The sequence below is a fragment of the Acinonyx jubatus genome, chromosome F2, assembly GCF_027475565.1.
Source record: "Acinonyx jubatus isolate Ajub_Pintada_27869175 chromosome F2, VMU_Ajub_asm_v1.0, whole genome shotgun sequence".
Lineage (NCBI taxonomy): Eukaryota > Metazoa > Chordata > Mammalia > Carnivora > Felidae > Acinonyx > Acinonyx jubatus.
In genome coordinates this window covers 42,992,501-43,011,019 of record NC_069394.1, presented here as the reverse complement: position 1 = coordinate 43,011,019, position 18,519 = coordinate 42,992,501, and the positions used below count along the sequence as shown (strand labels likewise).

General features: G+C 36.7%; 1 long non-coding RNA gene across 1 annotated transcript in view; it reads left to right on the top strand.

Annotated features, from left to right (window-relative positions):
- The window catches only part of LOC113600656 (uncharacterized), a 74,307-nt gene extending 56,818 nt beyond the window's left edge, over positions 1 to 17,489 (top strand). Inside the window, exon 4 of the long non-coding RNA XR_003421762.2 lies at positions 16,975 to 17,489. This is a non-coding gene — a long non-coding RNA (uncharacterized LOC113600656). The remainder of the gene's footprint in view (positions 1 to 16,974) is intronic.
- Positions 17,490 to 18,519: the final 1,030 nt, after the last annotated feature.

Below are 18,519 nucleotides of genomic sequence, written 5' to 3'. Positions count from 1 at the left end.
TGAGAGAGAGACAGAGCATGAGCAGGGGAGGGGCAGAGAGAAAGGGAGACACAGAATCTTAAGCAGGCTCCAGGCACAGAGCCTGATGTGGGGCTCAAACTCACAAACCATGAGATCATGACCTGAGCTGAAGGAAGTTGGACTCTTAGCCGACTGAGCCATCCAGGTGCCCCACTAGTTGGGTTTTAAAATGTACCTTTGTATTTTAAATGGTTGAGCATCTCACTTCAGCTGTGCAGACAGCTCAGAGCCTGGAGCCTGCTTTGGATTCTGTGTCTCCCTCTCTCTCTCTCCCTCCCCCATTTGTGCATGCCCCCCACCGTTTCTCTCAAAAATAAATAAATAAACATTTAAAAAATAAAATAAATGTACCCAGGAAAATTAAGATATAGTTATTACATTTCTCTTACTCGATTCATAGTTGGAAAAGAATTTTGTGAGTGTGTCTAGATACTTCTTGGTAATCCTACAGACCTCAGTGTCTTGACTTGAGGAAGGGATAGTAGGGAAACATAGTACATAGAACAACCCTTGCATACAAAAAGAAAGCAACCCTTGCATACAAAAAGAAATCAAAGAATCATCTTAGGTAAAAATAGGTAAATCGCATATAGGCATTACATCAAATATCTAAGTCTTTTATTTCCTATAGAAAAAATTTTATAAGAATAAGAAATGTAAGGGGCACCTGGGTGGCTCAGTTGTTAAGCGTCCAACTCTTGTTATCAGCTCAGGTCATGGTCTCACAATTTGTGAGTTCGAGCCCCTTCCCCCTCACTGCCCCCCCCCCCCGCCCCCGCAGTGGGCTCTGTGCTGACAGTGTGGAGCCTGCTTGGGATTCTCTGTCTCTTTCCCTTTCTGCCTCTCTCTCTCTCTCTCTCTCAAAATAGATTAATTAATTAAAAAAAATAAATGTATCTGTATTGAATCTCAAAAATTAAATGTTTCTGTGGTCAAAGGCTTACAGATTTGATAATTCAATTAGAAGGAGACTGTGCAGACTTTTATAAAGTTATATCATTTTCTCTTTGCTTCAGAGGAAAAAAATCCTTTGGTATGGTATGAGTATTTAAAACGTCATATTTTTATTCAGGTGCTAGAACTTGCCCCTCATATTTCAGACCTTAAACTAACATAATACTAACCTATATTGGTTACACTGTGGGCAAATACAGAGCATTGGTGCCTATATGGCTTTCTCTATCATGTCTCTTGTCTTTATTCAAATATCTTCTCATAGGAGAGCCTTTTTTTAAAACCAAAATACCAAAACAGCACTTCTCCATCACCTTATCCTTATATCCTTTTTAAAAAGTTGCTCTCAGAATACCAGACATATTAACATAGTACATATTTTTTCATGTTATTGTCTGCTTCCTCCTACTTAAATGTAAGCTCCATGAAAGTAGAAAGTTTATTTTTTATTCATAGATAAAACTCCAGGGCCTATAACAGCTTCTGGCACACCATAGGTGCTCAAGAAATATTTGTTGAACAAAAAAATAGAGGGCACAGAATGGATTAGTTACAAAAGTATCTTCTGTTTTTAGAAGAGCAAGTAATCTATTATGGTTGGGTTACAGAGTTCATAGATAAGTGTACCAGATTTGCATTTTATTTTTTTTATTTCTTTTTTAACTTTTATTTATTATTGAGAGACACAGGGAGACAGAGCATGAGCATGGGAGGGGCAGAGAGAGAAAGAGACACAGAAGCTGAAGCAGTCTCCAGGCTCTGAGCTGTCAACACAGAGCCAGATGTGGGGCTCAAACCCACAAACTGTGAGATCATGACCTGAGCCGAAATCAGACACTTAACCAAATGAGCCACCCAGGCACCCCTGGATTTGCATTTTAGAAAGCTCAATTTGGCACACAAGATAGTTCATCTTTACATCAGTTTTGATAAGCAACATTTTTTGACAAATTTGAATTATATCACTTCTGATAGGATTTCAATAAGCATTGAATTGAAATGTACATTAACTGAGCATCAGGATGAAAAATAGCAAACAAGGGTCTTGGGTCATTCATAAATTGAATTTTTTTTCTTAAGTAATTAGACATCACCTGGCTGGGTGGCATTTCAAGCTCCCTTGGTTCATGAACACAATTCCCTCCTCTTTTTCAGCTTCAAAGATCTCACAGCTCTGAGGGGAAGGTTTATATTTACTATAGAAGTTAGGGAGATGTGGTTAATAGTATGCATGCTCAAAGGGGCAAAATAGAAAAAGGATTTAGTTGCTTCCTAGATCTGTGCTTCTCATCTTGATAGTAACCCAAAGCACATGTCGTGATGCTGAAAGCAGGTAGGAAAGCAGTCAGCCAAAGTCAGAAGAGTGCTACCACTCTGATCCCAGCAACATTTTTCTTGCTATTGAGCATTTTTTCCCACATAGGTTTAATCATAATGTAGGCTTCCTCTTCTGTGGGCTGCGTATTTACATCCATTGTCTATATTTTTTCTATTGGTTGTTTGTATTTTTCTTATTAATTTATAGAAGTTGTATATTCTGGTTACTAATCCTTGGAGGATTATATGGGTTGCAAATATTTTCTCCCGTCTTTTTTACTTTCCTAGTGTCTTTTTATGCAGAAAAGTTTTTTCTTTAATGCAGTAGAATTAATCAGGCATTTCTTATGTTTTTGTTTTTTAAAACATTTCAATAAATAAATAAATAAATAAATAAATAAATAAATAAAACTTATTTCATAAACCCTTTCCTACTCTAAAGTGATAAAGAATTTTCTTCTGTATTCCTTGATCATCCTACCTAGAATTGCAACCCTATCCTTTCCTCCAGATACTCTTTACACCTTTACTTCCACTGGCTTTATTTTTCTCCAAAACACTTATAGTTTTCTAATATACTATATAATTTAGGGGCACCTGGGTGGCCTGGTTAAGCGTCCGACTTCGGCTCAAGTCATGATCTCAGGGTCTGTGAGTTCGAGCCTCGCGTCGGGCTCTGTGCTGACAGCCCAGAGCCTGGAGCCTGTTTCAGATTCTGTGTCTCCCTCTTTCTCTCTCCTCCCCCACTCATGCTCTGTCTCTCTCTTCTCAAAAATAAATAAAAGTTAAAAAAATTTTTTAAAATATATACTATATAATTTATTTGTCTATGTTTTTTATTGTCTGTTTCACTACATTAAATGTGTGCTTCATGAGATCAGAGATTGGTCTACTATTTTTTTTTTATTTTATTTATTTTGAGATTGGGGAAGGGCAGAGAGGGAGAGTGAGAGTCCCAAGCAGGCTGCATGCTCAGTGTAGAGCACAATGCGGGGCTCCATCCCATGAACTATGAGATCACAACCTGAGCTGAGATCCAAAGTCAGACAGTTCACTGACTGAGCCACCTAAGTGCCCCTGTATACTATTTTTTAATGATGTGTCCCTGAAACCTAGATGAGTGCTTGCTACAAGTAGATGTTAAATAAATATTGATAATTAATAAATTCATATTTATTTTAAAACTTTATCTTTTACATTTCCATCTTTAAATTTCTTGGAATTATTTCTCTGTGTGTGTGGCACAGAGTTCCACTTTTCGATGTTTCCAAATGGATAACAAATTGTCCCAGCACCATTTATGCAATTGCCCAACAACTCAAGTATATGTGCAGCTTCCCTAAATACACCTGTTTTCATATATTATTACATATACTAGAAGATAAACTCCACTAAAGTAGAGACTCTCTTTATCTGTTTTAGCCTCAGTACGTAGAGCAGTGCTTATCAAAATGGAATATTATACAGAAATGAGAACAAATGATTTATAACCACATGCAGCAGTGTGAATGAATTTCACAAATATTGAACAAAAAAAGAAAAATACTAAGAGTCCTCACCATGTGAATCCATTTATATAAAGCACAATACAGACAAAACTAATATATAATTTTAGACATCAGAATGTGGTCATACTTGGGAAAGAGTGGTGACCAAAAGGGCACAAGAGGGAGGTCTCTGGGTGGCTGATAATGTTTGGATCTTTATCTGGTTGCTGATTAATTCAATAAAAAATTTCAAAGGCTTAGTAAATATTTGTTTGGGGCCTCTTGCTTCATTCCTTTGCTTGTCCCTATATGTCTACATGGATTCCAGAAGACATCAGTTACTAAACTTTAAAATGATTCTCACACCCAAGAAAATGAGTTTTCCATTTTGTTATTATTTATCAAATGTATATTAGCTAAAGTAATTGAGCATTTATCCTGCTTTTTTTTTTATTCACACTAAACTCTTGGTAATTAAATAGTGGATGAAGAAATGGGTTCTTTTCATAGAAGCGTTCTAGCTAATCATGTGGAAAAATTATTACTGTAGCATTAGAGTATCATGATTTTGCAATCTCTTCTGTATTAATGGAGCTAGTAGTTGATGACCAACCACTGCTGACATTTCCAAAAGAGAGGCTTTATGTACTTGTGACTGGAAGAACACCACCTGAGAAATAGTGTTGCCTAAAACACAGAATAAATAAAATTGTACCTGGACTGTTTTAAGTCTCCATATACAACTAGCAATTCATAAGAAATACAGAAGGCAGAAGATGTTACACTGCTACACAGGATGCAATCGGCAAAACCAGAATATAAGAAACTACAGGACAAACCTGGTTTCTTCAAAGAATAAATTACAAGAAAATAAAACAAGGTGCAGAGGAAGGGGGGAGGGCAGATATATAGACTTTCCACCAGTTGCAATGCATGGGCCTGGTTTGAATCCTGAGTCAATAAAATGAACTGTAAAATACTTATTACATTTTATGAAACAATTGGAAATTTGGACACTGAGTATTTTGACAATATTGAGGTATTTAGGTATGACAATATAATGGTGGTTGGTTCTGTTTATTTTTTATCCCAATTAACAAGCTTGATTTATTTATCTTGTATGTAAAACTTTAGAATGCATATTAAAACTAGCTAATACCCTTTATTTTTGTTTTGTTTTGTTTTGTTTTTATTGATATTTTAGTTAGTTAATATACAGTGCCATATTGGTTTCAGAAGTGGAATTCAGTGATTCATCACTTACAGACAACACCCAGTGCTCATCACAAATGCCCTTCTTAGTACCCATCACCCATCTAACCTATATACCACCTATCTCCCTCTATCAACCCTGGGTTTGTTCTCTATTGTTAAGAATCTTGTGTGGTTTGTTTCCCTTTCTTCTCTCCCCCTCTGCTCCCCTCCCATATATTCATCTGTTTTGTTTCTTAAATTCCACATGAGTGAAATCATATATTTATCTTTCTCTGATTGACTTATTTCTCTTAGCATAATACATTCTAGCTCCACCCACATTCTTGCAAATGGCAAGATTTCATTTTTTGATGGCTGAGTAATATTCCATTATATATATATATATATATATATATATATATATATATATATATATATCTCGCATCTTCTTTATCCATTCATCAGTTGATAGACATTTGAGCTTTCTCCATAGTTTGGCTATTGTTGAGAATGCTGCTATAAACATTGGGGTGCAAGTACCCTTTCAAATCTGTATTATGTCTTTTGGGTAAATATCCAGTGGAAAAAAGACAGTGTCTTCAACAAATGGTGTTGGGAAAACTGGATAGCGACATGCAGAGAAATGAAACCAGACCACTTTCTTACACCATACACAGAAATAAATTCAACAGGGATGAAAGACCTAAATGTGAGACAGGAAACCATCAAAATCCTGGAAAACATGGGAAGCAACCCCTTTGACCTTGGCTGGAGCAACTTCTTACTAGAAACATTGCAGAAGGCAAGGGAAGTGAAAGCAAACATGAACTATTAAGCCTTCCAGATAAAAAATCTCCTGCACAGCATAGGAAATAATCAACAAAACTAAAAGGCAGCCTATGGGATGGGAGAAGATATTTGCAAGTGGCCTATCTGGTGAAGGGTTAGTATCCAAATCTATAAATAATTTATCAAACTAAACACCCAAAAAACAAACAACCCAGTTAAGAAATGGGCCGAAGACATGAATAGACAGGATACTCAAAGAAGACATACAGATGACTAACAAACACGTGAAAAGGTGCTCAACATCATTCATCATCAGGGAACAAGAGATCAAAACCATGATGATATATCACCTCACACTTGTCAGAATGGCTAAAATTAACAACACACAAGCAACAGGTGTTGGAAAGGATGTTGAGAACCCTCTTGCACTGCTGGTGGGAATGCCAGCTGGTGCAGCCACTCTGGAGAGCAGTATGGAGGTTCCTCAAGAAATTAAAAATAAACTACCCTACAATCCAGCAATTGCACTGTTAGGTATTTACCCAAAGGGTGGTCAATTATGTTTAAAAAAAAAGAGAGAGCCATGATCTTTTAGACATGCAAAATATTGTTGAATGAAATAAAAAAAAAAACATATTAACTAATCTCAGTCATACAATTTTACAATAGGCTTAAAAGTTATATACATGCACACAGACCTGTCTGGATTTTACTAGAATTATAATTTCAAGATCAGTTTGGGAAAAAGTGTATCTTTACAATATTTACTCTTCCTGTCCTTTTTGTAGATCAAAACTTCCTTCACTTACCCAAATATTTTTTCTAATGCATCTTTTCAGATTAATTTTAGAATAATTTTTCCAAAAAAGGAATAATTTTTTCCAACTTCTTCAGTAATACGATTTGAGGTTTGACTGATTATTCATTCTAGCTATATATGAATTGGGGAGGAACTGAGAAAGTTATCAACATTGTCTTTCATTCAAAGCATGAAACAGATATCTAGCCATTTAACTGTTTTCCATGGAAGTCCTGAATATCTTTTATTTGCATTATTCCTAGGCAATTCATGTTTATCACTGCTGCTATATAAAATGGCAGTTTAGTGTAGTTGCTTAGAGTATGAGGTTTGAAGTTGGACTGCCTGGCTCCATAAATTACCAGCTTTGTGGCAAATGACTTAACTTCTCTATTCTTCAGTTGCCTTGCCTGTAGAATGGAAATGGGGATGATAACTATTATTTCTGTCTCTTAATATTTTGCTTTTCCTTGTTACTGCAGTGGACACATAGAAACCAAAAGTATTAGTTAACTAAATATTAGGTTATTTATCATGTTGAGTATTGTCCTTTCATTTGTATTTTTTCAGTGTATTTATTGAGAATGAGTGTATTGAGGGATGTCTGGGTGGCTCAGTTTGTTGAACGTCTGACTCTTGATTTTGGCTCAGGTCATGATTTCATGGTTTGTGACTGACAGCACAAAACCAACTGGGATTCTCTGACTCCCTTCTCTCTGCCCCTCCCTCACTCATGCTCTATCTCTCTCCCAAAATAAGTAAATAAACATTAAAAAAAATAGGTGTATTGAGTTTTACAAAATGACTTTATTACTGAAATTATCAAACTATTGGTGCTATGTATGTATGAATAGATAACACTGTATTTGGCTGGTTTTGAATGTTTGAAAGAGTGCACTGAAGTGTTTCCATCTTCAACAGCTCCTGTTAAATTTAAGTGTTCCACTTCTTCAGTAAATTTCGATACTCCATTTTGCTGACACGGAAAGGAGAGAAGATAGAGGGAAAAAGGAGGCTAAGTCTGTTGGCATTAGGGTTGACAGATAAAAATACAGGATACTCAATTAAATTTGAATTTCAGATAAACAATTAATACTTTAAAAGAATTTTTTAACATTTATTCATTTTTGAGAGTGAGAGAGACAGAGCATGAGTGGGGGAGGGGCAGAGGGAGAGAGGGAGACACAGAATCCGAAGCAGGGTCCAGGCTCTGAGCTGTCAGCACAAAGCCTGACAAAGGCCTCGAACTCACGACTGGGAGATCATGACCTGAGCTCAAGTCGGACGCTCAACCGACTGAGCCACCCAGGCGCCCCAAATACTCTTTTTTTAGTGTATGTCCCAAATATTCCATGGGATATTCTTAAACTAAAAAATTATTTTTTCTCTAAAAATTAAATTTATCTCTGAGTCCTATATTTTTTTTATTTGCTAAATCTGATTAGGAAGCTATTGCAGTTGATGACAGTAGAGATGGAAAAAAATGAAAGGCTTTGAGAAGCAGTGATTCTAATATTGACTTTTTGAACCATCAGTCACTAACTCCTAAATACAGACCATCCTTACACCCAATTCTTCTCTAAAAAGAAAAGAGTTAAGAGTGTTTAGTGGTTTTAGTCTCAGTACTACATCTCCATTGCAAAACTAGCATCTCAGTTGCTACATCTCCGAGGCAAAAGCAGTTAGTTCACCCTTGTGTCTCCTGGATATTAGGTTACCGTAGAGGCTTGCATTGAGAGTAACATCGTACAAACCAAAGTGCCCCTCAGTAGTAGAGGAAACACTGCCAACAGCAGCATCAAAAACCACAAGAGCCTCTTGTAGGTTGTGTTTCATACATCTATGTACAGTTCTCACATCTTAAATTTTACATAATGCATTTGTCTTATTAAAAATGGAAACAAAGAGAATGTACTTCCGTCCATTAATTTCCTCCAGGTGCTTTATCCTCTTCTCTTTGTTTCCCAGCTGGTTTTGTATTTCTTATTTGGTTTTTTTTGTTTTGTTTTTTGTTATTTTGTTTGTTTGCTTTTTGTTTTTGTTTTGTTTTTGTTTTTTGCTTTCCAGTTCTTGCGTCTTTATTTGCTCTTTGAAACAAAGTCAGCAGTAAAAAACAAAAAGCCATTAAACCAATGGAAGCATGCCTATGGTTGCTGATTTAAGTAGCACTTCATTTAAATTGGAACTGTTCTTTTAAATTAAGAAAATTGTTGTTTTATCGGAAGGAGCTATATATAAACATACATACATATATAACATATAAATGTAAACATATAAAACATATATATGTAAACATATATATATATATCTTCTTCAACTGATGGCAGGTCACAAGTTTAAATTCCAGTCAACCATATAAAGTTATACCTCGACCTTGTCTGGCCAATGAGCCATCGCTTAGACTACAATAATTTCCCATTCTGTCCATTTATCCAAGTCAAGCAGGAGCTAGCAATACAGCAGATGAGAATCACATTTATTTAAAGCAAGAGCTAGTCTTTGGTTTATAAAAACATTCCCTGGGCATTCTGAAAAATCATTCTAACACTGTCAAATACGAGTTTGAATTCCAATTCTTTCATTTACTTGTTTTGTGTCCATAAGTAGTTTATTTAACATTCCTGAACTTTGGTTTCCTTTTATGTGATGGGGTAAATAATACTGAGCTTACAGGTGTATTGTAAGTTTGTGTAAGGCAATGCCAACCTATATAATTTTTATGTTAAACTACAGGTGGGAATGTAAAATAGTATAGTCACTTTGGAAACATTGTAGCAGTTTATTTAAGCTTAAATATATACCTACCATATTACCTGGCCATTCCATTTTGAAGTATTGAGCCAAAAGAAATAAAACTATGTGTCCATACTAAGCCTTGTACACCAATGTTCATAGGAGCTTTACTTGTAAAAGATAAAACATGGAAATAACCTGAATGTCCATTGGTAAGCAAATTGATAAAAATTTTGTGGTATATTCATACAATGTATTATTACTAAGCAACAATACGGAATTAACTAATGATACATGCAACAATATGGTGAATCTCAAGATAATTATGCTGGACAGAAGAACCCAGAATCATACTGTATAATTCACTTTATATAAAATGCTAGGAAATGCAAATTACTGTATAATGACAGAAAGCTCATCAGTGCTTGCCTGGGATAGGAATGGAGGGAGGAAAGTAGTACAAAGGGGGCAAAAGTAAACTTTTGGGGCTGATGGAATTATATGTTACCTCGATTATGGAAGTATTCCACAGGTGTACATATGTCAAAGTCATCAAAATACACATTCAGATATGTGCACCTTAGTATGCCTCAATAAAGTTGAAAGAAACAAAATACAAAGTGGTATCATTATTATTAATAATGTTTTAATATCGAAAAGGAAATGCTCTTGTTTAAAATTGAGTATGGTCAGGGGCACCTGGTTGGCTCATTCGGTTAAGTGTCTGGCTCTTGACTTCAGCTCAGGTGTTGATCTCATGGTTCGTTGGTTCAAGCCCCACATAGAGCTCTGCACTGATAGCATGGAGCTTGCTTGGGATTCTCTCTCTCCCTGTCTCTCTGCCACTCCCCCACTCGGGTGCTCTGTTTCTCTCTCTCTCAAGATAAATTAAAAAACTTAATTTTTTAAAAATTGAGTGTCTTCAGTTCCTCCCCTTGCTGCTCAGATATCTAGAAATCTCTACCACAAATCACTGTTACTCTTCTCTCTAACTCACCTTTTAGTTTACCCAACACCCTTGAACTCTCTTTACATAAAGTTTCATCTGCCAAATGATTCCTAACCTGTGCTCCTTCACTTCTAAAACCATGAAGACCACGATTCCTTCTCCTTGCCCCAGAAATCCTGAGCAGGCTGGCTTGCCATCCTCTTTTGCCTTTTTCAGCAGCAAAGATCACATGGAAACGTGACAGAGAATGTGTGACAGGCCATTGATGATGAATAACATAACTTCTTTCTCCTAATGAAGGTCTCTTACGAGATGCGAAGAGTAAGTTTATAAGATAGAGGGAAAACTTAAGGGAATAAAAAAAATGAATAAAAGGAAATAGGAGAAGACAAGAAAACGCAACCAGATTGTATCAACTCTGTGTGGGTACATGAGCTGCTTTTTGAAATCAGTGTCTTTCCACAGAGTTACGGTCCTGTTTCCACTTTTCTGCATTCTAATACTCATTCAATCCATATGTAGAAGTAAGACCAACCTTCCACAGGTATGTCACATCATATACCTCTTTCAAAGATTTCCCTTTGCTTCCCATTCCTGATGACTACCAGGATCTTCATGTTCCCATATGTTCCTGTCCCTGTTTACCTCCCCAGCCTTACTTTGCACTGACCTTCCCCACTTCCTTCACTTGTTCTGAGAAACCTCACCTTCTTTGGAATACATCATGGTTTTTCCCTCTGTCTCACAGCTTTCACTTGTAGTGCTGTCCCTGCTTCTCCTTCGCCTCACTTCACCAACTGCCGTCATCTTTCAGGCAGGTCTTAGTTTGACAGTCAGACAGTTTGAGACCATTGAGTAAACAGCAAACTAAATTATACACTCCTGTTATAAACCCTTGTGAAAACTGTAAATTGTACCTTTTCTTTCTGTCACTGACCAAATTTTTTTGTATTATATTTATTTGTATGATTTATTTGTTCGGTGTCTCTCCTTCACCAGATCCTTTATGTAAAGGACTGGTAAGTAATTTTTGTTAGTTTGAAGTTTTGTTTTGTTTTGTTTTGTTTTGTTTTGTTTTGTTTTGTTTTACTCTTCATTATACCCATAGTCCTAAGTATATGGAGACTGGCACATAGTAGGTGTTCAATAAGTATTTGTTTAATGAATAAGTGAACGAATGGAAAAATGACAAATGATTCGTTAAAATAGAGTCTTATCCTCTCATTACACAGGAGAAAATTGAGGGTCAGAGAACATATTGCCAAATTAATACATACTTTGTTAGTCATAGAAGAAACAAAAAAGAAAATAACAAAGAAAAAGAGCCAGGTACAACTAAGGGAATAAGAATTCATGTCATAAATATAAGCTTTAGTTGCAGTGAAAGTACATTTAGTTACATTTTCCACTTTAAATCAGAATGCTTGATTAGGTCCAATGCTGCTCTCTCAAAATGAATAATCTCATAACTTTAGTCAAATAATCCCCTAGAGCTATGTTCCTGTACCTTGGGCCACATCTGCCAAACCTACTTGTGATTTCAACTGCAGCTATGGTAGACACTTCCACACACGCTTCCAGTGCCCTCTCTCCAGTTCTTTCCTCAAGACTGTTTACAAACCAGCCCCAGTGCAAGTACAGTCTGGAGAGGAGGGGGAGTTAATATCTCTGGATAAACCATCAACCAATGGGTGATAGAGTGAGCAGATAAATGCCTCAATCTTCTTGTCTTTCATGGGGACAATTTGGAAATGCTTTCCACCCTAGCCTTAGAAAGTTCCCAGAGGTTCTGACCCACTATCCACAATGATGACCACCCAATAACCAATGAATCCATTATTGAATTTCCCTCCTTCCTTGTCTCGTTCCTCCTACTCACTCCCTCTTCCTTTTTAAATTCACTTCTCAAGTAAACTACCTGTACCCAAGTGCTGTTTTAGGCTCTCATTTGGGTGAAACCTAAATTAAGACATCCTTATTTATTTATTTAGGTATTTAATATGGGCAATCCTGGGCACTGGAGTTTCAGATTAAATGGAATGCCCTTGTCCTTTAAAATTTTAATAATGGGATACAAAAAAGTGTAAACATGGTAAATTATAATACAGAAGAAGCTTTGATAGATAAACACACAAATGAAGTTGGGAATAAACTATGGAGCTGTTATTTTGGTGGAGGGATCAGGGAACATTTGAAAAGATAATGAAGATTTGAGGAGTCTTGCAGGATCAATAGAAGTGTATTAACAAGACAAGGGGTTAGAGAAAAGGCATTTAGGATCAACAGGTTCAAAAGCACACAGTGAATCACAGAAGGACATGACACATGCTGGAAATAGTAAAACATTCAAAGAATCTGTAACAGAGGTACTAGGGCTGTGCTAAGTACTGTGAGATTGGTCACCAGAGGAGGGATGTTACAGGCAGTGAAGTGACATAAATATCAGAATAAGAACTCTAAGGGGTAAAACCCCTTATTTTATACTGAAACAATGTGTATGCATCCAAAGCTTTTAAACAAGGAAGTTACACCAAATCTGAGTTTTTGAAAGATAATTCTGTTACTCTCAAAGAGAATGAATGATCCAGAAGTGGGGAAAATGAGGCAGGGAGACATCATGAAGGTGGTGTCAGTGAGAATGGGGGGAAAGAGAGGATTCAAGAGATATACTTTACCAAAAGTGACCCCTGAATATCTAAAGGCATTCCAAGTGTATCTATGGTTGTTTTTTTTTTAAACGGTTGCCCTAATACCTCCATCATTCCCTGTTTTTTGCTCCTTTATGCGTAACCTATTCAGCCGAATCAAATTATGTGTATGTTAAACATGGGACACTGTTGTCTTGCACTGATTCTTTGGAACCAAATTTGAGATGAAGATTTGCATGTAGGGAGTTGACTGACACCCATGGAGCAGTGAGGAAGGTAGGGTTGGGCAGAGGGAAGATTTGAACCACCATGCACTTACAACAGATGCCTCTAGCATCCCTACAGGGAGAACTCCAGAGCTGAGATGGTCCTTCAGAGTCATATGGCTCTGCAGCAAGGAGGCAGGGCCTTTACAATGCTCCTTGTAAGACACTCATTGGATGTGAACTATCTCTAGGTAGGAGCAGTGGCCTTGGGCATAGTCTATCTTCTGCTCCAGGCAATCCCCAGAAAAAAATTCGGCCGAGACCTGCCAGCTGCCAACACTCTCCTGCCACAAGAAAAGTGCGTCACCCTGAAGGGCGGATCTGACCGTACCCCACAACGTCCATTACATCCCTTCTCTTATACCCTGTCCCACTATCATGGTGAGATCCCAGAAGGTTCAACAAGGTCCGTTTTAACATAAGGTGCTCCAACGTTGGTAACACCAGAGCGTGATCAACATTTTAAAGCAGAAAGACAGAATAAAGTCCTCCTCTATGAGGTCGTTTTATTGTTGCTGTTTTTCTTGAGAAGATGAATTCAAAATACTGTATAATCATTACTCGAACCCATGATTTATTTTAATTTTTTATTCTTTGGTTTTGTCAGAAACCAGTTGGTGGTGTTAAAAATAACTTATGGGTGGTGCCTGGGTGGCTCAGTCAGTTAAGCATCTGACTCTTGGTTTCTACTCAGGCAGGTCATGATCTCACAGTTTTGTGAGTTTGAGCCCCATGTCGGGCTCTGCGCTGGCAGCACGGATTCTGCTTGGAATTCTCTCTCTCCCTCTCTCTCTGCCCTTTCCCCCACTCCTGCTGTCTCTGTCTCTCTCAAAAAACACTTAAAATTTTTTTTAAATAACTTATGGAAAACTTCTGAAATTTTAAGCAGTAGCGTTAAGAAGACTCCTTGACAGAAACGTCCCCTTGTTTTAAGTTACTGCTGATGCAGGCTGTCAAATAATGAGTGACCAGCGCTGGTACTAAGAAAATAAATTTTAAAATAAGTCACAATGTCAGACTGCAATTTCTGGTAGGTACCCATAGTCAACAAATGTCATAATATAAATAAATAAGAAGAATTGAGTGATTCCTCCCACTCTGGTGACCAAGAAACAGTATTTTACGTCAGAACTCTACAATGTAGCAATGGCATTAAACTCCTACTCTGCCTGGCAAGAAAAAAACCCCCATACAATTGCCCCAAAGCGGGGTCTGATCCATCCTGTTTTTAAAGTGTTCTGTTCCAGTTTACTAATTTTCAAAGAATTTCCACTTAAAATTTTAAGGCATGCATTGCCCTGAGACATAACCTCTTCCTCATCCTCTTGTAAAAGGCATTCTTTTTCCTTTTCAAACTATGATTCAAGGTATCAATAAATTTCTTCTAATAACTTGGTATAAAAAAGAAAAGCATATCTGGGACTTTGTTTTCCTAAATATTTATTTCAAATACTACATTTTCACAGTGGTTTTAATCCGAATGTCATCCTTAAAATAAATCATTATGTGTACTTCATGTGATCTTTTCAGAATGCAATAAAACAGATTGTTTTTAATGGCTGTTCCAGCAATGAAAAATATCTGTGTTAGGTGGAAACAACAAATTGATGCTTTTTCAATTCCTTTTAATGGCACGAGGATCTTTGCAACCTGCTGTGAAAAATATTCTCTTAATGATAGGCCTGTGGCACAACTTAAGGAGTCATCAAGAAATAAATGTGCCGCTGTCTGGTTGGCAGCTTGGTGTCCCTTAATTGAAGTGTTATAAGATTCTGTGCGGAGGAAAGCCTCCAGGGTTTCGTAGCTAAATGGCACGGACACCTCTGATGAGACATACAGATGAAGATGTGTCAATACAATCTTCACCAATTTGCTGTAATAGCGGGGACTGATTAATTTTATAACCACGGGTGCTTCTATTAGCTAACCTAAGGAATGATTTAGACTTTATTAAGCGACTTATTTCTAGCTTTTTTCAAGAGAGGCTACTGCAACATAGTTTATCTCTGAGTGCTACACTGTGGCACATTTTCTAATAAGGATTCCAAATTTATTATTAAAGAGAGGATCATGAGCTTGCCTTGGCTTATAGGAGGCTTAGTGTCAGTAACTTTTTGGGACTCCTAGTGTCTCAAATGCACCTCAATAATTTTGGAATTTCTCAAAATGAAAGTAACTTCATATTTGAAGCGATTGAGTTGGCAGGTCTTAAATACATTTTTAATGCGCAAAAAAGAAAATTGAAGTAACTGAATCAAGAGTATGTGGCTGTATATTTTTATCTTTTTCTTGATATAAAATTGCTTTAATATTTTATCATAATTGCCCTTGGACATCTAACATCATTTGGTTACACATAATCAACTAATGCTTTATATTTTAGGGCTTTGTTCAATAAAAAATTAATTATCATGCATGGGTGGGCAATGTATTTGGAGATTGAGCTACATGATTTTATGCATAAAACAGGCTCCAGTTTATATATTGAAACCAAAATTGCTGTAACATTCACAGGGCAATAAAAATCAGATACAGAGAGTCATTTAAAACTTCTGAAATGTGAGCCCAGGGACACACCTTTGTATTTTTTTAAACTATAAAAAGAAATGAATCTGCATTTACTATAAGTTGAATTTCCAGTAAATTTATTAAAAAAAAAAAAGACTAGGAACCCATTAAAAGCCATTTTATTCCACAAGCAGCCCTACTCAATGAGACCATTATTAGTCCTTAATACTATTACAGAGCTTGGTATTGTAAAATGCCTATTGTAGGAGATGTGATATTCAATAAATAACAATCCACATCCTTCTCTCGGGGCTGAGGATGTTTGTAGGCAGCCTTTGGAGGGAAGAACAGACACATGTCTATTCCACTCCAGTGTTCTCTTTTTCTGGATTTATGTCAGGGTACAGAGACTACAGTGAATTTGAAAAGATCTGTATCCTCAAATTTAATTCAGTTTTCCAGTAATAAATAAAAGGATTCACTTGCAGCAAAAATATACAAAACATCCTGAAAATTTTATGATTATACTGTCTCATTCCTTCCTTCAAAAATGTGATAAGGTCCTAATTTGATTGTAAATGCAAATAATTCACTCAGAGAATAAATCAATAAACCAGAAATGAAACATATTTTCTAAGTAATATTCAAACATTGGTCTTAAAATGTTCTAGATTCCAGTCCTGGACTAGGGGATGTGTACCCTGTCAGGAATGAGGAGTTGGGTTCAAGTTCTAGCCTTGCTACTAGGTAGCTATACAAGTTTAGCTATGTAACTTTACCAAGTTTGTTAACCTACTGGAGGCACATTTGCTCCACTGGTAAAGCCAGGAGTTGACATTAGGTCATCTTTGAGGTTCCATTTCACTCTACTATTTTATTTATAATAAATCAGGACTGGTGGGGGAGGGCGCCTGTGTGGCTCAGTTGGTTGAGTGTCCGACTTCGGCTCAGGTCATGGTCTCGCGGTTCGTGGGTTCGAGCCCCGCGACGGGCTCCGTACTGACAGCTCGGAGCCTGGAGCCTGCTTCGGATTCTGTGTCTGTCTCTCTCTCTCTGTCCTTCCCCTGCTCACACTGTCTCTATCTCTCAAGAATAAATAAACATTAAAAAAATTAATAAAAAAATAAATCAGGACTAGTTTATGATCAGCACTTTGATATTACCATTTCACTCAGTTATTTTGAGTAAAAGTCATGCTTCTGAAGATTTTATCCCCTTCAGAAGAGTACAAATTTTAGGGCATTTCTTACTCATGGTACAAAATAAAATAGTACTAGACATGTGATTATTTATCTTATTTATGTTTCAGGTGAGGAGGGCTGGTAAGCAGTTTCTACGTGATTGCTAAAGACAAGGAATGGGTAGTCATTGGAGGCCACACAAAAACTACACCCGTAAATTATCAATAATGATGTGGGGGAAAAGCAAAGATTGACCATATGTAAAAATTGGGGCATTTCTGATTATTTTCTTACTTAACGTTTTTGAAATTCATCTGAATTCCAACCACCTCGTATGCTAAATATGTGTCATCTATTTTGAATATGAGGAATGCATCAAAGTGTTTAAAGGCTTGAATAAAAAACAATTAGAAGTGTTAGGTGTTTAGAATGTTTGTTTACTTAATCAAAGATTTCTAGTTTGTGGGAAGAAAGAAAAGGAAGTTTGTGTGAGGATTCCAAGAAACCATGGGATGGAGATTTAAGAAAAATAGGTGAAATATAATCGGTGATATAAAAATATTTTTGATGGTATACAGTACTGAAAATAAATGTTGGCATACATCCACATATATGGATATTTATTTATAAATTACATACATGGGCTTCTGAACTAGGATACTATGAACATTTTAATACATACATTAAAATAAATTTTTCAAGAATGAAGTCAAAATAAATCTGAATAGTAGCACTGCATTGTTTATTTATTTATTTATTTATTTATTTATTTATTTATTTTATTTTGAGAGAGAGAGAGAGAGAGACAGTGCAAGTGGAGGGGGGGGCAGTAAGAGAGGAGAGAGAGAGAATCCCAAGCCGGCTCTGCACTGTCAGCTCAAAGCCCCACATGGGGCTGGAACTCATGAAGCATGAGATCATGACCTGAGTCGAAATCAAGCGTCAGATACTTAACTGACTGAGTCACCCAGGCACCCCTGGTATTTTATTTCTGAACCTTAATGAATTCCCTTGCACACTCTCCTGAAATGCAATCACTCCATTTTGGAAGTCACTAAAATATTCTACCAGAATGAAATGAACGTTCATGAAAATGAAAACCAGCAGAAAACACTGAAGGAGGAAAAGAACATTTGGAAATGGAAGGAAAAGATAATCACAGAGAGGATAATGAAAATATGAAAAACTACTGGGTCTGAGTAAGTGGTAAAGTATAGTCAACATGGAAAAGACTAACATAGGAAATAATGTGAGCATCGCAAGACAAGATGTTGGGTATAACACTTAAACATATGGAGGATGCTCTCATCATAGAAAGGTTTTTATTGACCCTTACACAGGCTGAGACAGCTTCCCTATTGGGAAATATGATTTTAGAGTAAACCACTGAAGCCAACAAATTACAGAGAATGCATCCTCCAGAACCAGCCCTGGTCTTCCCTCCCACAGGAGCCAAGAGTACATTTCCACCTGTAATCATTTATGGACAACTATGCATTGTCCTCTCTGGGGCCTGCTTGTTGTACTCTATACCTGAGAACAAGGTTGTTAATTGTTCTTACAAAGAAACATATGAGTAAATACATATAACATGTTAAAATGTTATTAATATCCTCCAAGTCTACTAAAACACATTTGTTTTAGCAGGATTAGCAAAAGATCATCCAAGTCTT